The 25,331-nt window shown below is 48.9% G+C and overlaps 4 pseudogenes; 2 read left to right on the top strand and 2 right to left on the bottom strand.

The window, feature by feature from the left end:
- Positions 1-10,211: 10,211 nt before the first annotated feature.
- On the bottom strand, positions 10,212-10,986 carry LOC136567434 (feather keratin Cos2-2-like; annotated as a pseudogene).
- Positions 10,987-13,871: 2,885 nt separating this feature from the next.
- On the bottom strand, positions 13,872-14,649 carry LOC136567351 (feather keratin Cos1-2-like; annotated as a pseudogene).
- Positions 14,650-17,178: 2,529 nt separating this feature from the next.
- Positions 17,179-17,956, top strand: LOC136567242 (feather keratin Cos2-2-like; annotated as a pseudogene).
- A 4,337-nt stretch (positions 17,957-22,293) lies between these two features.
- On the top strand, positions 22,294-23,068 carry LOC136567243 (feather keratin Cos1-2-like; annotated as a pseudogene).
- Positions 23,069-25,331: the final 2,263 nt, after the last annotated feature.

Below are 25,331 nucleotides of genomic sequence, written 5' to 3'. Positions count from 1 at the left end.
CTATCTGAAGAGTCATTTTAGTCTTGGGCCAGCATGAGAGGTCCAAGAGTCCTTGGGCCAGGATGAGAGGCCCAAGAATTTCCGGGATGTAAACAGTTCAGCACAGTCAGAATGCTTGGATCATGGTCTGGTGACATTCCACACAGGCACATGATGTTCCCCTGTGTCATCCCTGTAGCTTTCTTTGTAACAAAATTTTCAGTGCATCAACCTTTCTTTTCTTGTAGACATGCACAAGGGCAGCCATGTGAGATAAGAGGAAACATCCTTTTCTCCTTCTGTACCATCTCTCTCTGGCTTTGTTTCCCTTGCGTGAGCTTCTGCTTGCTGGGCTTTTTCTTCTTGCCATATTTACCGTATCTCAGGGAAATTGTGCTGGTCTCATTGACCTCACTCTATTTCTGTACACTCTCTGGGGCTCCTTTGGGAAGACAAAACCATTTCTGTAGCCAGGTTCCTTCACAGGTGCTTGAGTTCTCTTCTCTCAGAATTGTCCCCAACACCTCAACAGAGTTCTCACTTTTTGATGGTTTTATTTTACGAACGTTCAGATTCCAAGGTCCAAGGAGGTGCCTTCCTAAGTGCATATGTGTCAGTCTGTGCATGTGTGCATCATGAGGATGTAGAAATGTGCCCCCTGTTGATGCATGAACAAATTATCCTTTGTCTCCTTAAAAAGGAAAAAAGCCTAGAAGTTTCTCTCCTCAATTTGGTAAAAAAGACAGCTCATAAGACCTTGAAGATCTCACCTCAAACCTAAGGATACCCAATTGGACAGAAGCCAAAAAGTCCCACCTAAACAGTTCACTAGAAAAAGAAGAAAACAAAAGTACTCACTTTTGTAGGGTGTTTTTACCAGGAGCAAGAACCTCTTACCCCTAACTCAGTTTTTCCCTGTAAAGACCTTTTTTTATTTCGTCTTTTATTAAAACTTTTCTATTTCCAGCACTACCTCAAAAGCCATCCTACTAATTTTATGCCATCAAAGTAGCTAAGCTATCTGAAGTGTGTTATATTTCTCTAAGAACTCATAAGACCTGGCTCGAGGAGAAAATATAACATGAGGGCACATGAAGGTTCTCATTGTCAGTCCCCCTGTGGCATGTCCTTTAGTCCCACAGAGGCACTGGCTGCCCTGGAGAGGCAGAGCCAATGTACAGCTGAACAGTGCTGCTTTGACCTTGCAGAGAAGTGTCTGGAGAACTGAAATGCAAATTCTGCCTCCTCCACGTTCCACTTCTTGCTTTATGTTCATGGAGAAAACTCAGAAATTCTGCCAGCCTCTGCAGGCCTTCATCCCAAATGGATCCCCCTCTGCTGGAGTGTTGCTGGTGAGTGGATGTCATATCCCACTCGTAAGGGGAAGGGAACAGCCAGGATTTGTACATGCTGGTGGTTGAGAGGAAAGAACAAAGTCAGAGAGTCCACAGAAGATTTCATATTTTATTAATAAATTGCACACTTGGCATTGAAATGGAATAGGAACAGAAATAGGAACAGGAAAAGGAATAGAAAGAGGAATAGGAATAGGAATAGGAATAGGAATAGGAATAGGAATAGGAATAGGAATAGGAATAGGAATAGGAATAGGGAAGGGCAAGGCCAAGGCAAAGGCCAGGCCAAGGTGGACAGGGAAGAGAAAATAAGATGGGAAACAACTTGAGGCTTGAGGCAGTTGGCTAAAGCAAAAGTGTCCATAACGACCTTCTGTTGAAATTTTTATTCTTTTGATTGTGCTTCACACTGGTAGGACACTCTCCCTTAAGTAAAAGTGGTAAGGTTTAGTAGCTGGGGCAGAAAACTGTTGGAATGGGCTCTGGGACAAGAGTCCAGTGTCTCCCACCACATGTGCCTGAGCCAGCTCCAGTTGTGTCCAAAAGGGGCTCAGCACTACCCAACACTGAGCACATTTATCACACTGATAATGCCTTTGTTAAAGCAGATTTCACTAGAAATGGTTTGGGTTGGGAGAAAAGGGCTAAAAACAGAAGAATAAGGAGGATGAATGTAGGTTTGCTGAAATGACTTTGCAGCTGAGGATGCCAAAGCCTGGAGGATATCAACGTGGGAAAAACCATAAAGGATGCCTTCTGCTGTTTTATTCTATGTTTGGAGAAGCAGAATGTCTATGTAGACACAGTGCCGGTGTTTGGAGAGACTCGGAGGCCCTCTCATGGACATGCTTGAGCTCCCTGTTTTGAGAGAGAAAAATCAAAACTCAGAGATCACAAAAAGCACAGGGAGATCACAGCATTGGTGTAAAGAGGAGTCCTGCCAGCAAGGACTGATCTGAAGCAGGACAATGTTCCCAAATGTACATCCCTGCCTGAGTGCTGATCGGACCTCCTCTGCAGAGTGAGGTAAAGCGATAAATTTACTCTTTGCCTTTCCACCATGGTTTGTGGCTGTTCTATCTGCTCAACTGTGTTGACTGAAACACTTGGAATAGAAGGGAACTTAAACATTTCTTTGTTTGCAACACTCCACCCAGCCGACAAAACGTGGGCAAGAATAGCCCCCACCAAGCCAAGTGGCTCAAAGTCCTGAGCAACCATGCCTTGAAGATGTCCAAGAATGAGAAATCTACAATTTCTCTGGGCAACTTGTTCCAGTGCCTGATCACCTTCACTGTCAGGGTATCTTTGTCAGCTTCAGGGGAAAGGGTACAAGGAAAACCCATAGCAGTGAGTCAAGCTCTCTGCTTTACCACTTTACTTCTGAGGGAACTGGAAGAGTTCCCACACATAGAAGGAGAAAGAAGAGGCCGAGGTTTGAATGCAAAAAACTTTATTGAGTATAAAGAAAAAAATGGGTATGACAGAGACAGCACCAGGAGCAGCTACTAATATGAAGTGGGGGGCTCCAGAGGCCTGGCCAGCAGATAGAGGGGGAGAAGGGAGGGGGCAACTAAGATGACATTGGCTTGTGTCAACATAAAAGAAAGGGAAGAAAGAAGAGATAGCAGAAGAAGGAACTAATAGCTAAAAAGTCTAAATTCAAAGTTCCAAAATATTGTCTTCATTCCAGCTCCATATTCCGAGCTCGTTGAGGTTCTTGCCTGAGGACGCTGGCGGCACCATCTTTAGCAGGGACGACAGCATCTGCTGCCACCATAGCAGTTGGTGATGCAGGAGATGTCAAAGCCCCCAGAGCTGATGGGCACTCCCTCAGAGCTGAGGATGCTGCCAACAGCAGCAGAGGTGGAGGATCCCACGGCGGTGTTCTGGGGGGAGGAGCTGAGGATGGGCCCAGGCAGGGTCACCAGCACAGCAGGCGGCTGAATGACAACGTGGGAGCTCTGGCACTGCCTGACACAGCACTCATTGCAGCTGCTGGCCAGCGGGCAGGGGCCACCGGGCTGGCAGCAAGGCTCACAGGGCCGGCACTGCTGGCACTTCTCAGAGCAGGACATGTCTGGAGCCTGGCGCTGCACCTGGCACAGAGGGCAGGGAGGAAGCAGAGCACACGCACACCTCAGACACAGCCCGCAAGGCACCCCCAGCAGCACAAGGCCCCTGCTGCCTGCACAGCTCCAGCCTGGCCAGCCCCAACCTGGGCATCCTTTGCCTCAGCCCAGCACGCTCCTGCCCAGCTCAGCCAGGCCCAGCTCTGCTCCTGCCTAACCTGGAGGAAAATCAGCACCTCAGCCCAGCCTCAGCCTCTGCACAGAACACACGCTCTCCCCTCTGCCCCCACCAGCACCATTGCAGAACAGCCCCAGAAGGACAAGGAGCAGCAACAAGGGCCACAAAGGTCAATGCTGCCATGCACCGGGTGCAGGAGAAAGGGGCTTCCAACTCACCTGGTTCCCAAGGAGCAGGAGGTGACAGGAGTGGTGGAGAGAGCCCCCAGTTGGGCTGCCTTTTATCCTGGCCCCACAGTGCCTCAGGGGCCATGCAGCAGTCTATGCTGCATAAGTGACAATTTTCTTTCATGATCTCGATGAACGGAAACATGCCCCAGGAGGTTATGACATGAGTCGCTGCTTCCCTCTACCATGACTTTGCATTTCCTGGCCTATATCATTCCCATTCCCTCACGAACACTCAGGAGGTTATGGCATGAGTCGCTGCTTCCCTCTACCATGACTTTGCATTTCCTGGCCTATATCATTCCCATTCCCTCACGAACACTCAGGAGGTTATGGCATGAGTCGCTGCTTCCCTCTACCATGACTTTGCATTTCCTGGCCTATATCATTCCCATTCCCTCACGGACACTTCTTCTGAGTCATGTTATGTGAGATTCCATGATTCCTGGGGGCAAGGATGTGTCAGTAAGGACAGAAGACATGAACTATGTGCAGAAGGAATCCCAAGGAGGCAGGTGATACCAGCCTGGGGCACTCTGCTGGGGTTTTGTAATGCTGTCAGATTTTTGTAATCCTTGCTGACTGGATGGGTCCCATCTGCCCCCAGCACTCCAGTCTCTGTCTCTGCATCCAATGCCTCGCCTGACTACGGGCCCTGCACCCTCATTGAAACGTCTTTGCTCTCCTCATCATCCTGCACAATCCTTGAGACCCTTGTAGCACTGCTGCCTGAGCTTCTGCCCTGCTTGGTGTTTCCAGAATCTGTGGCCACACTGGCCTTTGTCCTGACCCAGCAGCTCTGGGAAAATGTTTCTGTCAAAGAGAATGATGCATGTGGGGAAACGAGTTTAACCATGTCTGGGTGGTGTAAGTAGGGAGGTTGAAAAGGACCGTCAAAAAGAATAGCATTTCATTCTGATAAGAACAGTATCCATGAACAGAGAAATACCTTAAGGATGTAACTTAGGCAAACAGAAGTCCTGCAAATGGCATGTAGGGGGGCAGTCTGAAGTCTGACAAAGCAGAAGTTCTGCTAAACAACAATATTGGCCTCACTAAAATGTGGCAGTGGAGCACCAGCTACCTAAGAAGGACATCAAGCTTCAGGACAGACCCCCAAGAAGTATAGAAGGACGTGTGATAAGGATGGCAACTATGTAAAATAAGTCAAGTGTGTTGGGCTAGCTAATGGATATGTAATCAGTGCATATGATAAAAAAATATCTCTTTAACTGAATGCCTGGTGCACTCAGAGCATGTTGGCAGGGCTGCATGGCTGGTGGCAAAAACATGGTGAGGAACTTGCCCATGCAGATCGTAGATGAATCGACTTCTCAGCACTCCTCTAGGAATCTTTGAATTGCTGGAACTTTTTGGCAATGGTACCTAAAAGCAGCAGTTCTACTAGTGAGAGAAGAGGAGGAAGTGAGGACATGTAAGGGAAAGCAACATGGTGGCACCAAGGTCAGTGGAAAAAAGAGGGAGAGGAAATGCTTCAAGCATTGGTGCCAAGATTCTTCTGCAAGCCATGGCAAGGACCATGGTGAAACAAACTGTCCCCCTGTAATCCATGAAGTCCACGGTGGATGCAGAGATCCACTGGAACTCATAGGAAAAGGGCTCACACTGGAGCGGGTGGATGCCGGAGAAAGCTGTGATCCAGTGGGAGACCCAAATACAGCAAGAGGGCTCCTGCTTCCAGAGAGAGAGGGAGAGAGCCCTTGCTTCCAAACTAGAACAGCCTATCCTTAGAAAACTGCACCCCATGGATGAGTGACCTGTGCCACAGCAGTTTGGGGAAGACTGTTTGCCCGTGGGAGGGACCCCATGGCATAGCAGAGAAAAGACTCCTGTCCCTGAGCAAACAGAAGATCTTGAGTTAGGAACTGACCAAAACCCAAATGCCCTGCCTCCATTCACTATCAGTGAATAAGAGGGAGAGGCTGGGAGTGAAAAAAAAGGTGGTTTAAAGACTTACTTCTCATTACCCTCCTCTGACTCGGTTAATAATAAATTTATTTTAAAACTTGAAATTTGAACCTCTTTTGTCCTTGGAGTGATTTCCTCCCAGTGCTTACCTAACTCATCAGCCCTTTGTTAATTTTTTTCCCCTCTCCTCTGCCCAACTATAGCAGAAGAGGGTGAGCCAATGAATTTTGGTGGCTGGCATTTGGGCAGTATCAAACCAGAACCTATTTGGAGATAAGTAGTAGACAATCTAAAAGGGGCATGGTAAAAAATCCCCCCTTGGTTGCATTGTGCGACATTGGAGGAAGATTGGTGGTTCCTGGATGAACCAGCAAAGGACCCCAAAGAAAACCTGTTCCCAATCAGCTCTTTTGTGTGGCTGATGGAATGCTAATTGTGAAACCCCTCGGTCCTGCCTGTCTGGACAGAACCTGGGATGAACATTAAATGTGAGAACAGTTGGAAGAGAAGAGGTCATGGGCTTTCCCCAGGCCCCCCTGGTTTCCATTCCCTGCCATCTTCACCCTGAGAGGCATTTCAGTTGAGGAGCCATGGATGTGTTTGATAGCTACCACGTAAAGGGCAAAAAGTCAAATCGACTGTAGGGAGTCCCACCCTCTACTTCTCAACATTTTCTCCTGAGCTCCCTGGAAGAACATGCCACAGATGAAAAGAAAATCAGAGGCCAAGGCTTGGATGCAAAACAATTTTATTAAGACTAAAGAAGAAAAGGAGGAGGCTCACGGAAGGCATCTGGAGCAGCCACTAAGGTGCAGTGGGGGTGTCCATTTGCCTGGCCTCCAGAGATAGGGAGGGAGAGAAGCCAACAGGTCCCACTAAGCTGACGTTGCATGGTGGTGACAGGAAAGGCATGCAAAAGAAAGGGAACAGAGTTGCAGAAGGCTACAGTAAGCTAAAGGATAAATTTAACATTCCAAAACATCCATCTTCATTCCAGCACCATGTTCTGAGGTCTTGGAGGTTCTTCCCTAAGGATGTCACCAGCAGATTTAGCAGGGACGACAACAACTGCTGCCATAGCAGTTGGTGATGCAGGAGATGTCAAAGCCCCCAGAGCTGATGGGCACTCCCTGAGAGCTGAGGATGCTGCCAACAGCAGCAGAGGTGGAGGATCCCACGGCGGTGTTCTGTGGAGAGGAGCTGAGGATGGGCCCAGGCAGGGTCACCAGCACAGCAGGTGGCTGAATGACAACGTGGGAGCTCTGGCACTGCCTGACACAGCACTCATTGCAGCTGCTGGCCAGCGGGCAGGGCCCACAGGGCTGGCAGCAAGGCTCACAGGGCCTGCAGCAGGACATGGCTGGGCCTCACAGGTGCACCTGGCACAGAGGGAAGGGAGAAGCACAAAGTGAGGACACGTGAGAAGCAGCACTGCACCACCCAAACACCCTGCAGCCAAGGCACCTCCTGGCCCACATTGCAGTGCCCAGCTCAAAGCCCAGAAGCCACCTCAGACAAGTCCCAGCCTCTCTCTGTCTGCACAAGACCTTCTCTCCCCTGCCCTCTCCCAGCACAAGCAGCTCCCAGCCCTGTGCTAAGACAGCCCCTCTCAGCTGAGACCTCCAGCCAGGCAAGAGCTGCTCTTGAAGCAGCAGGAGGAGGAGAAGAGGCTTCCCACTCACCTGATTCCTGAAGAGGAGAAGGAGGTGAGAGAAGGGGATGGGAGGGCAGAGACTTGGGCTGCCTTTTATAGCAGTCCTGCCCTGCCTCAGGCCCACAGGCACCTTAGTGGAAGCCATAATTTTGTGACCAGCTCATGTCAAATGTGCACCGTCCAGTTAATGGTTGGGGCTGTATCCTGATTTCCTGCATTTCTGCCTTTTCATTTCCTGGCTTCTGCCATGTGCGTTCCTATCTGAAGTTTTCTGTTAGGGCCGGGATGGGAGGTACAAGAATTTCTGGGGTATAAACACGTCAGCGTGGGCAGAATGCTTGGATCATGGTCTGATGGCATTTCATGCAGGCACGTGTTGCATTTTGATTCCTCTCTACTAGGTCAGCCTAATTGGTCAACAATCCTTGCTCGTTTCTCCACGTCATTCCTGCTCTTTTCTTGTGCTGTATTTTGTTCCTTTCCAGTAGCCACAGTAAGGACACTTCTCCCAGAAAAGTGCTGCCCTGCCTCCCTAGGGTCTCTTCTCCAGCCACATGCTGGTCTTTCTCACCACATGTTCTTACCAACAATCCTTGAGTGTTATTACCAGCTGTGCTGGGTTGACCTTGGCTGGACAGCAAGTGTCCTGCAGCCACTCTATGATTCTCCATTCTGAGGTGAACAGAGATGGGAAAATAAGTAGGAAATCATCTTGAATATTAAGATTTGAATGTTTGCCAAAACATGCTCAAAAGATTGTGCATGCAGTAGTAAACTGGAAGAAAACCCCACTTTTTATGCTCTACTTCCAATCAGAAAGTTCTATCTGGCCCCTTCCCAGGAAGCAGGGCTTGAGCACATGTAGTGGTGTGACTTGAAGGTAAACATTGCAAATTACAATTGCCCACCCTTGTGTCTCCTTTCCTTAGCTCTTGTGTCTGAGCTCATGTCATATGGCACAGAATATCCCTTTTACTCAGTTTGGGTCAAGTGTCTGAGTTTTGTCCACTCCCAGGATCTTGCCACCCCCCCCAGCTCCTGATGGGGAAGGGAATGTTGGAGAGACAGTGCTGGTGCTGTTTGAGCAGGGCTCAGCAGGAACCAAAGGACTGGAGTGTTACCAGCGCCTTTGTAACACCCAGTGCACAGCACAGCCCTGCCAGGGCTGCTGTGGGGAACATGAACAAACTCAACACACCCACAAGCCTTGGCTGGCCCCAGGGGCATCCAACTCTTCGTGTTTGAGACATACACATCAGTCCTTATGTCCTAGACTTGTCCCCTGGGATGGGACACAGTCTCATCCTCTCTAGGCCCAATGCTACCACTCAGACTGGTGAAGTGGGTGCCAAAACCTTACAACAAATGTGCAGATGGAATGGGAGCAATCAGAGTACAGATACTGTCTTGCTCTGAGATGTAGCATAGATGTTCTGGGTGGCACAGGGACAGTCAAAGAGCTGTGAACTCTCTTTAGTGTTCAAGCACCAGGATGTCCATATCTCCCAAAAATAGTGCTCCCAGCTATTTCCAGGATAGCAGTGATGTTATTCAGGACCAAAAGGCCAAAAACACAGCTTCTCTTTTAGGGGGAGGTCAGGAAAATTCCCTCTTTGCTGCAAAACCATTTATATAATTTTTCTTTAGGTTATGGAAAGTTACATTCATCCCTGTCTTAAGCCTGGACCACTGTGCGGCTGTTAAAAATTTTATTCATCCAATTGTTTTTCACACTGTAATGGATCTTCTCTCTTGTGCTGAAGTGGCAAAGTTTGGCAGCTGGGGAAGAAGGCTGCAGGAATGGGCTCTGGGACAACATTCCAGTAGTTCCTGCCACGTCTGACAGTCAGCTCCAACTGTGTCAAAAAAATCCCCCATTAATTATATCTTCTGCTGTTTTATCCTCACTTTGAAAAAGCAGAATCTGTATAGAAACCACGCTGGTGTTTAGAAAGACATGGAGGCCCTCTCACAGACATACTTGACCACTGATCAAAGGGGAGCCTTGCCAGGAAGGACTGAGCCTGCGCGGGACAATGTTCCCACTTGTGCATCTCTGCCCAAGCATTGTTTCGACCTCCTCCATGGAGTGTGGTATGGAAATACATTTACTCTTTGCCTTTCCACCATGGTTTTTGGGTGTTCGTTCTGCACAACTGTGTCAACTCAAGGGAACCTCAATAACATTTAATTTCATTTTCAAATCCACAGCAAACCCACAAAAGAGGCATTGACTGCATTCAACAAACCAAGTGGCTCAAAGTTCTGAGCAAGCATGCATTGAACATTTCCAGGAATGAGAAACCTGCAATTTCTCCAGGCAACTTGTTCCAATGCCTCATCACCCTCACTGTCCACAGATGTCTTTGTCAGCTCAAAGGGAAAAGGCACAAGGAAAATCCATAAGAGTGAGTCCCATTCTCTGCTTTTCCACTGTACTCCTTAGGACACTGGAAGAGTTGTCATAAAATGAAGGAGAAATCAGAGGCCGAGGTTTGAATGCAAAAAACTTTATTGAGACTAAAGAAGAAGAGCAGGTATGTAGGGGACAGAACCAGGAGCAACCGCAAAGATGCAATGGGGGTGTCCAGAGGCCTGGCCAGCGGATAGACGGAGGAAGGGAGGGGGGGAAGACAGTTCCACTAGGCTGGCATTGGATGGTGGTGAAAGGAAGGGAACGGAAAGGAAGGGAGGAGAGAGGAGAAGATGGAATTAATAGCAAAATCTAAATTCAAAGTTGCAAAATTCTGTCTTCATTCCAGCACCATGTTCTGAGGTCTTGGAGGTTGTTGGCCGAGGACGTTGGGAGCACCATCTTTAGCAGGGGCGACAACAACTGCTGCCATAGCAGTTGGTGATGCAGGAGATGTCAAAGCCCCCAGAGCTGATGGGCACTCCCTGAGAGCTGAGGATGCTGCCAACAGCAGCAGAGGTGGAGGATCCCACGGCGGTGTTCTGTGGGGAGGAGCTGAGGATGGGCCCAGGCAGGGTCACCAGCACAGCAGGTGGCTGAATAACAACGTGGGAGCTCTGGCACTGCCTGACACAGCACTCATTGCAGCTGCTGCCCAGCGGGCAGGGCCCACAGGGCTGGCAGCAAGGGTCACAGGGCCTGCAGCAGGACATGGCTGGGGCTCACAGGTGCACCTGGCACAGAGGGCAGGGAGAAGCACAAAGTGAGGACACGTGAGAAGCAGCACAGCACCCAAAAACCCTGCAGCCAAGGCACCTCCTGGCCCCCATTGCATTGCCCAGCTTAAAGCCCAGGAGCCACCTCAGACAAGTCCCAGCCTCTCTCTGTCTTCACAAGACCTTCTCTCCTCTGCCCTCTTCCAGCACAAGCAGCTCCCAGCCCTGGGCTCTTGTAGCCCCTCTCAGCTGAGACCTCCAGCCAGGCAAGAGCTGCTCTTGAAGCAGCAGCAGCAGCAGGAGGAGGAGAAGAGGCTTCCCACTCACCTGATTCCTGAAGAGGAGAAGGAGGTGAGAGAAGTGGATGAGAGAGCAGAGACTTGGGCTGCCTTTTATAGCCATCCTGCCCTGCCTCAGGCCCACAGGCACCTTAGTGGAAGTCATAATTTTCTGACCAGCTCATGTCAAATGTGCACCATCTAATGGTAGGGGCTGTGTTCGCATTTCCTGCATTGATGCCTTTTCATTTCCTGTCTAATTCCATCTGAATTCCTATCTGAAGACTTCTGTAAGTGCTGGGATGAGAGGCCCAAATATTTCCAGGATACAGACATGTCAGCTCAGGAAGAAGGCTCAGATGGTGGTATTCCATGTGGTCAGTTGATGTGAACCTGTGCCAAAAACTCTGTGTGGGTTTTTGTACTAGAATTGTCCGGAATGTACATTGCTCTCATTCCTGCATGCTCAGGACTGACATGTGAGGGTACATTAAGCATCCTTTCCTGTTTTTCTCCCTGATTCTGACAGTCAGTCATTGCTGCACTGACTCCATTGCTGCACAAACATTGCTCACAGGAAAATTCAGCTGGTCTCATTTGCCTCATCCTCTTACTGTGCAGTCTCTGTTGGTCACCTGTGAACACCAGCAGTGTGTCTGTGACCCGGTCTTTCCGAGTCCTCTCCCCCAGAGTTGCTCCCAACATGTCCTCAGCAGAGTTCTGAGTGGCTGGTATTTTTATGGCCTTTTATGAATATATAGAGTTTTGCTTAGCTCCATGCAGCCGTGCATGAGCACACATGAGTCAGTCAGTGTGTGGTGTGTGTGTGTGCATTTGTATGTGTGTGACCTTCATCGTGAGGGCACATGAAGATTCCCTCAGTCAGCCCTGCCCTTGGTGTGTCCTTCAGCACCACAGAGTAGCCAGGTATCATTGCCAGAAGAAGCCAATCTACAACTGAATGGTGCTTGCAGAGAAGTACCCACAGAACTGAAATGCAGCCTCTTCCTCCTTCATCCTCCGCCTCCTTCATCCTCCATTTCTTGCTATATGTTCAGGCAAAAAGGCCAAGAATGTCTTCCCACCTCTGCAGATTTTCATTCCTTAATTGAAAATTAAGGGATAAAAGGGACAATATCCAGCACTAGGGTGCCTGGCAAGCTGCCAGAAGCTTAAAACAATTTTCATATATACTTTTTCATTTAATTAGTTACATACATATTCATGATGATTATACATATTCAACCATTCCTGTGAGTTCTTTTACATGTTCTGGGAACTGTTTAGCTTTGTTCGACTCTTGATCTGTCATGCAATAGTGTAGATTTGATTTCTGGGAGTCATGTATATCATTTCTTCCCAATGTATATGCCATTTTCTCACAATATGTATGCCATATCCTCACGATGACAAACAGGAAATTATTGATCACCACAGGGTCATTGGCAGGAGTCTTTTCACATCCCTTCTTTCAATGTTATCTATGTGATTCCTTCTATGTTATCTAATCATACAGACAGTTTTAGCTATTTCCATAAACTTATCTGAGTTTTCTCACTATTGTCAGCTAATTACAAAGATAAAAACGTTCTGCAAGAGTTAATATTACAGTCTCTATTTTAATATTTTGCAAAAGCCAAAACTATAATATATTTATAACATTAATATATATAAACTACACATGGCCAGAGCATTGGCCACAATGACAAATTATACTATATCCAAAACCAGTAAAAAGTGATTGCAGATTGTACTACATCAAAATTGTTGTGATTAATAATAATCTTCAAAAACTAATACGTAACAGCAAAAGCCAACAACTCTCCAGTTATTTATAACACACCTAATTCTCCAAGGCTACATTATTCCATTAAATTGGTAAGAGCAAAATGCTGTTCTCTTCTGCTGTTCTTATAAGGCATTCAAACATTTGGCCTTGATTTCAGGGCCTCATGGCCTCAGGGAGTAGCGGGGGACTCCAGCATAAGCTGGCATCACCCTACAGGGAAACCACCCACTGTCTCTCCTCTTGAAGGGTTTTCATTAAAAGCAAGCTTCCTGGCAAAGTGGTTTGGCCTTTGGCAGATGCAGCCTTTCACCTGCAGAAGCTGCAGCTCCCTGCTCTGACTCCTGCCAAGTTCAGCTGTTTGCTATCAGTGTTCCCAGGCAACCTGCAGCTTTCCTTTCCCCAGAGGCTTACATTCCTGGAAAGGCCACTGCCCACATCTGAACACAGTCTCTAAGCCAATTCCTTCACTGTATTTGACCTTGAGCATTTTAGAACCCTGAGTATCGCCCTCTCCTTAATGAAGGCAAGGTGCCACCCCAAGTGTGCTCAACTTGATTGGCAGATGCGGATCCCAAATTCTGCATCACCTCAGCCCTGCATGTCTGGACAGCAGCTGGGTCCTGCCAGTGCTGAAGGACTCTATGAGGTACCAGTCTCATCTGCCTTTGACCACATGTGCTGCTCATGGGCCTAGACTGGGTAATGCAGGGGAGGAGAAGGAAGAGATGAGGCTGTGGGCTGGTCCCAGACATTGCTGTTTCCCTTCCCCATTCCTGCCACCCTTTGGAGCTGTCTTTTCCCTGTTTGACATTGGCTGTGGAGTAGCCAGGGGTTTTTTTTCATCAACTCCAATGGAAAAGGCAGAAAGGAAAATCCACTACAGGGAGTCCAACGCTCTGCCCATCCACCTTTTACCCTGAGCAGACTGGAACAGTTTCCATAGGAAAAAAAGAAGATTTGGAGGCCACGGCTTGGATGCAAAACAACTTTATTGAGCGTGAAGTGGGAAAGGAGGTGGCTCACAGAGGCCAAGAGGAGCAGCCACTAAGATGCAGTGGAGCTCATGCAGAGTGTGCACCTGCCTGCCCTGCCAAGGACAGCAGGGCAACATGTCCCCACTAGACTGCTCTGGGGAGACACAGACAGCAAACAGAGGAGAAAGAAAAGTAGAAGGGAATAATGGCTTGAAGAGGTAAATACAATGTCCCAAAGCTCTATCTTCAGCCCAGAACTAGGTTCTGAGGTCTTGGAGGTTCTTGCCCAAGGATGTTGCCAGTAGATTTAGCAGGGACGACAGCACCTGCTGCCACCATAGCAGTTGGTGATGCAGGAGATGTCAAAGCCCCCAGAGCTGATGGGCACTCCCTGAGAGCTGAGGATGTTGCCAACAGCAGCAGAGGTGGAGGATCCCACGGCGGTGTTCTGGGGGAAGGAGCTGAGGATGGGGCCAGGCAGGGTCACCAGCACAGGGGAGGGTTCAATGACAACGTGGGAGCTCTGGCACTGCCTGACACAGCACTCATTGCAGCTGCTGGCCAGCGGGCAAGGGCCACAGGGCTGGCAGCAAGGCTCACAGGGCTTGCAGCAGGACATGGCTCGGGCTCACAGGTGCACCTAGAATGGAAGACAAGGAGAGGGACAAAGCGAGGACACGTGAGAAGCAGCACTGCAACCAAACACGCTGAAAGCATGATAACTCCTGGCCCCCATTGCAGTGCCCAGCTCAAAGCCCAGGAGCCACCTCAGACAAGTCCCAGCCTCTCTCTGTCTGCACAAGACCTTCTCTCCCCTGCCCTCTCCCAGCACAAGCAGCTCTCAGCCCTGGGCTCTTGTAGCCCCTCTCAGCTGAGACCTCCAGCCAGGCAAGAGCTGCTCTTGAAGCAGCAGCAGCAGCTGCAGGAGGAGAAGAGGCTTCCCACTCACCTGATTCCTGAAGAGGAGAAGGAGGTGAGAGAAGTGGATGAGAGAGCAGAGACTTGGGCTGCCTTTTATAGCCATCCTGCCCTGCCTCAGGCCCAGAGGCAACTTAGTGGAAGTCATAATTTTCTGGCCAGCTCATTTCAAATATGCACCATCCCAGCTAATGGTAGAGGTTGTGTCCTGGTTTCCTGCACTGCATCCTTTTCATTTCCTGGCACATGCCATATTCTTTCCCCCTTGAGGACTTTTGTAAGTGCCAGGAGGATGAGCCCAAGGATTTCCGGGAGGTAAACACATCCACACCTGTTGAATGCTCAGATCAAGGGCTGTTGGCATTCCATGCATTCAGCTGATAGGCACCTGTGTCATTCTTGTGGGTTTGTTTGTGTCAAAGTTGGCAGGAAATGGGTACCACTTTAGTGCTTCTTGCCCAAGGACTTCCATGTGCGGGGACATGTTGTGTCAACAGAGACCCCAGGTGCTGACTTCCTCCTGTCCTCATATGAACACACATAATTTTGAGTTGTTCCAGGCAGACCACTGAACTGAAGTCCCTGAATGGATCTTCTTATGCTGGAGTGTTTCTGGTGACTGGGATGGGACACAGGTACCTCTCTCCAGACCTATGCTGGATGCACTTGTACAGCTCATCTCCCTGGTGCTGAGTGAGGAAGTGGTTGCATCTCACAGCAAATGGGTGTTGAACAGAATGGACTGGGACCTGAGTTGTGCTCTGCTGTGAGATGTAGAACAGACTCTCTTGTGTGGTACAGGGGAAGTCAAACATCTTTGAGTCAAACTCCTTTCATGTTCAAGGACCAGGACTTCCATAAAATTGCATGTCTAGCAACTGTGTCTGGAAGGGTAGGAAGGTGTGATTTTTTTTTAGGCTAACTCCCAAAATCCTGCTTCTTTTTCATGATCAGTTCTGTTGAAGTCAATCTTTCCCCAGAAAATAACTTGTGTTCTGACTGCAACCCCTCATTCTCTATCTTGCTGTGCTGCTTAAACATGAAGGAAATAGAAGAGAACCAGGGATGAAGAAGAGCAGTTGCATCACTGTAAAAGAGTTGGAGATGGAGTGAAGTTATTTTAGTGGTTTTTTGCACAGTCTTGCTTTGTTTTGTTTGTAAAGTGTACTATCAATGTTCCCCAAATCAAGCCTTGTTTTTTTCTCTTGGTGACTGATAAGAAATCCCTCTGTCTTTATCTCAACCCACAACATTTTCTCCTTACTTTTTTTCTGAGAGGGAAATACCTCTTTCTCTCAGATGAGTCAGATACTGCTCTTCCAGCACGGCCTTGCAGTGCCCTGTGCAGCTCCAGATGTTCATTGCACACATTTTCAGAGCTGAGGCATCTTGCAGACAGCACATTCACAACTCTCATCACACAGAGCACCTCTGGGAGAGGAAAGGTTATTCACATGGGCTGGCAAGGTGGCACGGACAAGCCACCACCAGTTCCTGCCATGGTCCTGGAAAGAGAGCACCAGTCAGAACAACTCTTGCTCTCTCACTGCAATTGCAATCCCATCATGGGACAGTTCCATGGCAGAAGCTCTTTCCTCCACCATTTACTTTTTCTTCAGGCAATAATCCCAGCCCCTCACAGCAAGAAGATCTTTTTCCCATCTCTGGCTGCGTGGGGAAAATTGGGATGCCAGGGGAGATCTGAGGCCCCTTCCTGCAGAGCTCAGCCTTGCACCAAAGTGTGCGGGGTCCTCCTGCCTGGATGCCAACACAGGAGAATTCTACTTTGTGTCTATCCCTCTCTCCGACCTCTCCTGAAGCGTGGAGCTCATAGGGAACACCCTTTAGTGCTCAAACCTCAGAAATCTGGGACCACAAAAGACAGTTGAGATCTTCTGAAAAGCCTGTCTGGAAAACATACAGAGTGGACTGGCCAGAAGAGAGAGTCAGTGAAGGATAGATGGTTGGGAAAAGGCAAAAATAGAGTTGAGTTGGGAAACATTTGTTTAAGACACTGACAATGAAAAATTAAAACAGGATATTGAGAAACAGCAGAAAAGAAAAAAAAGCAACCCCTTCTCCCCCAAAACAGCCCTTGAATTAAGTTCAGTGTCCTTGCCCATGGCAGGGGGGGTTTGGACTAGGTGATCTCTAAGGTCCCTCCCCACCCTTAACATTCTATGATTCTTTGATTGCATGATTCAGTTCATCCACACCATTTTCTTAAAGGTTCAACTTCCATCCTTCATTAATGAATCTTCTATTTGCTCCAGCCCTCCATGGCACTGTGGGCTGTGGAATGGAGGAGTTTTGGTCAGTGCACAACTGTTCTTTTCTGCCTCCGCACATTTTTGTCTGTGCCAGGATGAGCTCTCCCTATAGGCTGCAGTCCTTCAAGGTTGGCATGGATGCCAATACAGAACTCTACTTTGCAACTACAGCTTTGCCATATTTTTGTGTGAACAAACCCATGGAAATTACACAACTTTACAAGTGCCTGCATGGGATGCCACCAGCCCAGGACTTTGGGCATTCTGCCTGTTGTTATGATCCTGGAATTCTTGGGCCTCTCATCTCAGCACTTACAAAAGAATTCACATAGGAAAGCACGTGGCATGTGCCAGGAAATGAAAATGAGGCATTGTAGGAAAGCAGGACACATCCACCACCATTAACTGGGATGGTTCATATTTGACATGACCTGGTCAGAAAATTATGACTTCCACTAAGGTGCCTGTGGGCCTGAGGCAGGTCAGGACTGCTATAAAAGGCAGCCCAAGTCTCTGCCCTCCCATCCACTTCTCTCACCTCCTTTTCCTCTTCAGGAATCAGGTGAGTGGGAAGCCTCTTCTCCTCCTGCAGCTGCTGCTGCTGCTTCAAGAGCAGCTCTTGCCTGGCTGGAGGTCTCAGCTGAGAGGGGCTACAAGAGCCCATGGCTGGGAGCTGCTTGTGCTGGAAGAGGGCAGGGGAGAGAAGGTCTTGTGCAGACAGAGAGAGGCTGGGACTTGTCTGAGGTGGCTCCTGGGCTTTGAGCTGGGCACTGCAATGTGGGCCAGGAGTTATCACGTTTTCAGGGTTTTTGGGTGCAGTGCTGCTTCTCACGTGTCCTCACTTTGTCCCTCTCCTTGTCTTCCATTCTAGGTGCACCTGTGAGCCCAAGCCATGTCCTGCTGCAAGCCCTGTGAGCCTTGCTGCCAGCCCTGTGGCCCCTGCCCGCTGGCCAGCAGCTGCAATGAGTGCTGTGTCAGGCAGTGCCAGAGCTCCCATGTTGTCATCCAGCCGCCTGCTGTGCTGGTGACCCTGCCTGGGCCCATCCTCAGCTCCTTCCCCCAGAACACCGCCGTGGGATCCTCCACCTCTGCTGCTGTTGGCAGCATCCTCAGCTCTCAGGGAGTGCCCATCAGCTCTGGGGGCTTTGACATCTCCTGCATCACCAACTGCTATGGTGGCAGCAGGTGCTGTCGTCCCTGCTAAATCTACTGGCAACATCCTTGGGCAAGAACCTCCAAGACCTCAGAACCTTTTTCTGGGCTGAAGATAGAGCTTTGGGACATTGTATTTACCTCTTCAAGCCATTATTCCCTTCTACTTTTCTTTCTCCTCTGTTTGCTGTCTGTGTCTCCCCAGACCAGTCATATCGGGACATGTTGCCCTGCAGGGTGGGCAGATGCCCACTCTGCAGAAACTCCACTACTCCTTAGTGGCTGCTCCTGGTGCTCTCTGTGAGCCACCTCCTTCTCTTCTTTCAACTCAATAAAGTTGGTTTGCATCCAAGATTTGTCCTCTAAGTTCTCTTTCTTTCCATGGCAACTCTTCCAGTCTGCTCAGGGTAAAGGTGGAGAAGCAGAGGGTGGGAGTCCCCAGCAGTTGATTTTCCTTTCTGCCCTTTAATCTTGGAGCTGAGGAAAATGTACCTGGGTACTGCACAGTCAATGGCCATCAGGAACAGCCATTGGCTCCAAAGGGTAGCAGCAGTGGGTTGGTGTGTGAATTGATACATCCAAGTCACGAAACCACAGCTGAAATGCAAAGAGTAGATTTATTTCATTATCTCATTAACTCAAGGGTCCTAAGGCACTGCCAGGCTGCAGAGACACATAAGAGAGGAACAGCGGCACCATTAGGGTCAGTCCAATCCTGCATCAGAAAGCTGACGTTACTTTATTAGAGAGCTGGATGCATGGGGATGTCTCCTCTAAGTATGCCCACTAACCTAACAGACCAGGTTGTATTCCAAAAACCAATACATATTCATCCTTTTTTTTGAATAATGTGCATATTTTAATTATGTCCATGGACTTGTTTGGATATGATTCCAAATCTTCTGATGAATCTTTTCTTTTTGAGAGTATCCCAAATATGTGGTCAGGTCATAATCTACTTCTCTCATCATTCTTCACTCTGACACACAATCCTTGTTCTCATGTTGGGGTTTAGGATTTTTCCTTTTGCTTCTATCTCTCAAGGAATTTTCTCCCATCTATTGCCAAGAAACCATAAATACTGATACTTGAGAGAGACAAAAGAAATTGCCACAGGAAGGGTGCAGCAGGCTACTCTCTCAGCTGGGGAGTTTCTCTTGGAGGGGCAGAGATACGGCGAGATTTTGTCTTGGTCAAAGGGAGCTGGGTGCAGCTCCTAACTCTCGTACTCTCCTGGCATTGAGAGGAAAGCAGGCTATGATTGCTGTGTGGGGAGTTCACCAGAACGGTGAGGCTCCATGTCCTGCTGGCTTCTCCTACCATGTCTGAAGCTTTGCTTGTGGGGGTGGCCATTGCACTGGGACCTCCATCTCACTAGAGGGAGACCCTTTTCACCATCTGCTCACGTGCCTCAGGTAAAACTTGATCCCGGGCCCTTTTCTGGGCCCTTTCCCCCTCCAGGAAAGCCTCTCCTGGCTGTGTTTAGGAGCTGGGCTGCTGCTGCTGCTGAGTTTCTGCTGTGTCTCACTTGCTTCCCTGGTTGAGCCCGCCCTGCCGTTCCAGCCGCCATTCCGAGGTTCCTGCTGCAGCCCATTTCCCCATCCAGCCCCATTCCAAGGTTCCTGCTGCAGCCCATTTCCCCATCCAGCCCCGTTCCGACGTTCCTGCTGCAGCCCATTTCCCCATCCAGCCCCATTCCAAGGTTCCTGCTGCAGCCCATTTCCCCATCCAGCCCCATTCCAAGGTTCCTGCTGCAGCCCATTTCCCCATCCAGCCCCGTTCCGAGGTTCCTGCTGCAGCCCATTTCCCCATCCAGCCCCATTCCAAGGTTCCTGCTGCAGCCCATTTCCCCATCCAGCCCCGTTCTGACGTTCCTGCTGCAGCCCATTTCCCCATCCAGCCCCGTTCTGACGTTCCTGCTGCAGCCCATTTCCCCATCCAGCCCATCCACCATTATTACCATGTGAGGGAGCCGAGCTCGCGCCACAGCGCCCCCTGCTGGCGCGGGGGAATCACCGCACCCGCCCTGCCCGGCCGGGAGCCAGCAGCGCCCCTGCTGGCTGTGCCCGGAACTGCACCGAAGGGGAAAGCGCCTGCGGCCGAGAGAGGCCGGGCCTGGGTGTCTGGTTCTGTTTGGTGCTGTTGTTTGTTTGAGTTGTTATACATGTATTTATTAGTAAATGTTATATTTGCCCAATTTTCTCATCATCAAAAAAACCAAACAATATTAAAGGTAGCAGCGATTTTAATTGAATAGCTTAGAAAATGTATAAAATCGGATACACTTGAAATATTTACCATATAATTTGGTTAAAAAAAATAGGGGATAATTTGGTTTCAATAATAGCGCATAAGCAAAAGATAACCGTGCAGGGTACAGAGTGCAGGGTTCTGGTCCCTTGCCATCTCACGTACAAGCTTGCCAAGTGAAAATTCCCCCTCATATGCCATGTGTCAATGCCATCTCCTCCCATTTTCGATTCATCACACTTCTACCTCCGCCCTCATCACCGCCTTTACTGCGCATGCTCCACCACTCATTTTGGTGGTCGCACCACTTTTTGGGGGTCGTCCCTGATGAAGGCTCTCCTCTTCCTTGATGTCCTTCAACTCACTCTTGGGTTACACATGCACACCAAGCTAGTACAATGTAAGCCAAAACTAACATAATATTATATTTAAGCATGAAAGCAATAAATCTCTTATAACTGGCATTTTTCCTGGGAGCCAACCAAATTTTCCTTTCTTTCTATTAATTTTTAGTAACTGTTATCTTGTTATCTCTTGCTTTTTCCTGCCTTGAACATCTGCAGGAAAAGGTGGTGGGGGGGGGGGATGGAACTCGTCCTCTCCCTTTCTTTCTTGGCATTACACTTTTTAACTGTTTTATTATTTCCAAATATTAATTACTGTATCCTTATTGATTACTGTTTCAATTTTGTCAGTACGAATCATACCTATTTACCCCAGTAAATGACTGTTATTCCTTTTCCTACATCTTTGTCTGAAATCCCCTTACTTTCAAAGTTAACATAAGTCGGAGGGAAGGGTGTCATTCACAAATGTTACGCATTGCTTTTCTCTGCACAGCCTGGTTGTGGCAGACACTGATCCCAGCTTGTGAATCACCTCAAGCCCTGCATGTCTGGACAGCAGCTGGGCCCTACCAGTACTGAAGGATTGTACAGATATCATAAGGGTGTCATGTCTTTGATCACATGTGCTGCTCATGGACTGTCACTCGTGCACCAGGGTCGGGGCAGGAACAGGCGAGAGGCAGGATGATAGAAAAGGCAAAGAAGGCTTTGTTCAAAAGAACCACACGGTTTTTATAGAGTGGTACAATAGATTCTGTTCTATTGGCTAACTAACAGAAACATCTTTCTCACGCACTGTCCTTGAGAGGAACAGAAAAATAAAGTAGAAAAACACCACCTTCCAATTGTTTATAGTCAACAAGTTATCACATCTTTCCAGCTCCCTAAAACTTCTCACAAGCCGCTGTGAAAAATGCTTGCCGTTTCTGTGTCACATGGCATCCACAATGGACCAGGTAATGGAGAAGAGGAGAAGGAAGGGATGAGGTTGTGGGCTGTTATCCCCAAAGTGAAGATTGTTTCTCATGTTCACTGCTGCCACTCTTTGCATCCAGGATCTCCCTGATGGCCATTGGCTGCAGAGTAGCCAGAGATGTCTTCATCACCTGCAAGGGAAAAGACACAAAGTAAAATCTGCTACAGGGAAATCCCACTTAGAGCTTCTCCACCTTTTCTTCTGAGCAGACTGGAAGTGTTGCCACAAAACAAAAAGGATGAAAAAGAGTCCCAGTTAGGGATGCACAAATAATTTGGTGAGTCTAAGGAAGAAAAGGAGGTGGCTCACAGAAAGAACCAGGAGCAGCTGCTAAGATGCAGTGGAGCTCCTGCGGGGTGTCCATCTGCCTCTCATGCTGAGGGAGAGAGGGCAACACATCCCATCTAGAGTGGCCTGGAGAGACACAGACAGCAGGTGGAAAGAAGGAGATGAGTGGAAGAAGGAAAAAACATGCCAAACTTCTGTCATGTCCCCTCACGCTGCAGTTCTTGGGCATGTGACCAAGAAAAACAATACCAGAGCCCCTTTCCTGACAATTTTGCCACAAATTAACTACTCAGAAATTACACAAGAGAACATCACCTGCCTACAAAGGATGCTGCTGGCACTTGATCAGAGATTTCTGCCTGTGCTGACGTCTTTCTGCCCCGGAAATCCTTGGGTTTGTCCTGTCGGCACTTACAGAAGTGGCCTTTCATATAGGAAAGCAAGCGAAATTACCAGGAAATGAAAAGGCAGCAGTGCAGGAAACCAGGACACAGCCCCTACCATTAACTGGGATGGTGCATATTTGGCATGTACTGGTCAGAAAATTATGACTTCCACAAAGGAGCCTGTTGGCCTGAGGCAGGGCAGGACTGCTATAAAAGGCAGCCCAAGTCTCTGCCCTCCCATCCACTTCTCTCACCTCCTTCTCCTCTTCAGGAATCAGGTGAGTGGGAAGCCTCTTCTCCTCCTCCTGCTGCTGCTGCTGCTTCAAGAGCAGCTCTTGCCTGGCTGGAGGTCTCAGCTGAGAGGGGCTACAAGAGCCCAGGGCTGGGAGCTGCTTGTGCTGGGAGAGGGCAGGGGAGAGAAGGTCTTGTGCAGACAGAGAGAGGCTGAGACTTGTCTGAGGTGGCTCCTGGGCTTTGAGCTGGGCACTGCAATGTGGGCCAGGTGTTATCATGCTTTCAGCGTGTTTGGTTGCAGTGCTGCTTCTCACGTGTCCTCGCTTTGTCCCTCTCCTTGTCTTCCATTCTAGGTGCACCTGTGAGCCCGAGCCATGTCCTGCTGCAAGCCCTGTGACCCTTGCTGCCAGCCCTGTGGGCCCTGCCCGCTGGCCAGCAGCTGCAATGAGTGCTGTGTCAGGCAGTGCCAGAGCTCCCACGTTGTCATTGAACCCTCCCCTGTGCTGGTGACCCTGCCTGGCCCCATCCTCAGCTCCTTCCCCCAGAACACCGCCGTGGGATCCTCCACCTCTGCTGCTGTTGGCAACATCCTCAGCTCTGGCGGAGTGCCCATCAGCTCTGGGGGCTTTGACATCTCCTGCATCACCAACTGCTATGGTGGCAGCAGGTGCCGTCCCTGCTAAATCTGCTGGCAAGAACATCCAAGACCTCTGAACCTTGTTCTGGGCCAAAGATAGAGGTTCTGGACATTGTAGTTGGAATGTTGGACCATCGCTTCCTTGTTCTACTCTCCTTTTCTGTCCCTCACACCCCAAGGCTTGGGACATTCCCAGTGTGGACCTGCCATCCTTCCTACCTTTGCAGAGCAGTGCAAAGAACACCACATGGGAGCTCCATCTTAGTGGCTGCTCCTGGTGCTCTCTGTGAGCCATCTCGTTTTCTTCTTTCAACTTATTAAAACTGTGTTGCATTCAAGCCTTGGTCTCTGAGTTGTCTGTTTTTCTGGGGCAACTCCTCCAGTCTACTCAGGAAAAAGATGGAGAATGCAATGTTTGGGGCTTGCTGCAGTGGATTTTATTTTGTGCCCTTTTCCTTTGGAGCTGATGAAGAACATCCCTGGCTGCTTGGCAGCCAAAGCCATCATGGAGACTTTGGCTCCACAGGAGTGGGAATGGGAAACAACAATACCTGGGGACAGCCCACAGCTGATCTCTTCCTATCCTTCCTTCATTGCCTGGCCTAGGGCCTGTGGCCAGCACTCCTGGGAACAAGGAGATGAGATCCAAACCTCATACAGTCCCTCAGCACTCGGCAGGGCCCAGCTGCTGCCCAGACATGCAGAGCTAAGGGGATTGGTAAGGACTGGTAACACACTCAATCTGTGCAGTGGAGTCTCCATCAATGTGAATCCAACACCTCCAAAAGGATCTAATGTTTTGTTCCAGGTGTCCGTGTTCCCTGTCCAAATGACTTGTGGCTTCACTACTAATGCCAACATTTACGAATGTTTTCAGGTCTACTTGAAAATTTATGGTTAATCCTTGGCCTTTAGCTCCAGGCAATGGTCCAAATACCATCCCCTGGGTATTCATGTCCTCTTGGGTGCAGAAAATGAACTCCTGAAGGCTCTGCTGGGCCCAAATACCAGCTCGGGTTCACAGGTCTCTGTGATGTATGAAACCTTCCTCCCGTGCTCCTCCTGCCTGGATCTCCAGGCAGAGACAGAGGCTTTGTCCATCTGATGGGATATTGGCACACCTTGCTCTGTCCCAAAACCAAGGCTTCACCTGCTCCTATGAGACCTGCTGCCCAAGCACTGGTCTCAGTTGCCAGAACCAAACCATCTCCAGTTCCATTTCGCTCTGTGTGTGACCACCCACAGGCAACCCTTCCACATGGCTCCATTACCAAATCCTTCTGCCCTCTGAAATAATCCTTATAGCCAAACTGGGGAGATACAAGCTGGAGAAGTGGAGTTTAAGGTGGCTGAAAATTTCACCAGATGTCCGGGATCAGAGGATTCTCGCCATAGCTAAATACTGCATCTCCCACACAGGTACCTTGATCCACTAAATTTGCATCACCAGCATATCTTGATTTTACCAGAAACAAAGGACAAAGGCTCAGACAAAAGAATACAGAAAGAAATGCCACTGTCTTGAGAGTTGATTAAAATCCTCCTGTTTACCATCTCCTGTGCCAGTAAAAACAAACAAGGCAACAAAACTAGAAAAGCTCCCTAATTAACCACAAGGGAAGGATTTACCTTCCAGTTCTTAATGAGTGGTGAGAAACATTCCACACTTCATTAGGGCCAGGGCCATGTGATGCCTTTAGGGGGATCACAGGTTTTAAAACCATTGCAGGCAACCCAGGCAGCAAGAGCTCTGAGTCTGATGCTACTGTACAAAAATTGTTCCTCTGGGATCTCTAGATGGACCCATCCATGCCAAGGGGATTCATTTCTATGTAATATTTACTCAGGATTGCAGTGAACAGCACAGATTCAATACTCATATAACACCTAAGGGATGGATGAATAAAGAAGTAGGTAAAGGATGTTGTTGACTTCTTATGAGATTTAAAGATTATTTGCATGACTTTGTCAAATACTTCCCATCCTTGCTCAGTACCCCTCATTCATCACAAACATTTCCCTGGCAATCAAAACCAAATCTCCACCTGCAACACAAAGCCTGCAATCAGGTTTTCACACACAGGATGAGTTCTTTTCTACTCAGTTTTTTCCAGCTTGGGCCCTCACACCCTTACTTCATCCTGGAGCTCTGTAGTCACTCTAGAAACACTTTTGGACATTATCCCTGGAGCCCACATCAAAGAGCAGCAAATGGTGTTGCTCCAAAGGCAGGGCAAGCTCAGCAGCCTTCTTCTGCAACAAGAAACCTCTCGAGACATCAGGTCAGGCTAGGAGACTGCTGCTTAAGA

This window comes from Molothrus aeneus, chromosome 28 (genome assembly GCF_037042795.1).
Source record: "Molothrus aeneus isolate 106 chromosome 28, BPBGC_Maene_1.0, whole genome shotgun sequence".
NCBI classification, from domain to species: Eukaryota; Metazoa; Chordata; class Aves; order Passeriformes; family Icteridae; genus Molothrus; species Molothrus aeneus.
The sequence above is the reverse complement of the archived record's forward strand: the minus strand, read 5'-3'. Positions and strand labels throughout refer to the sequence as shown.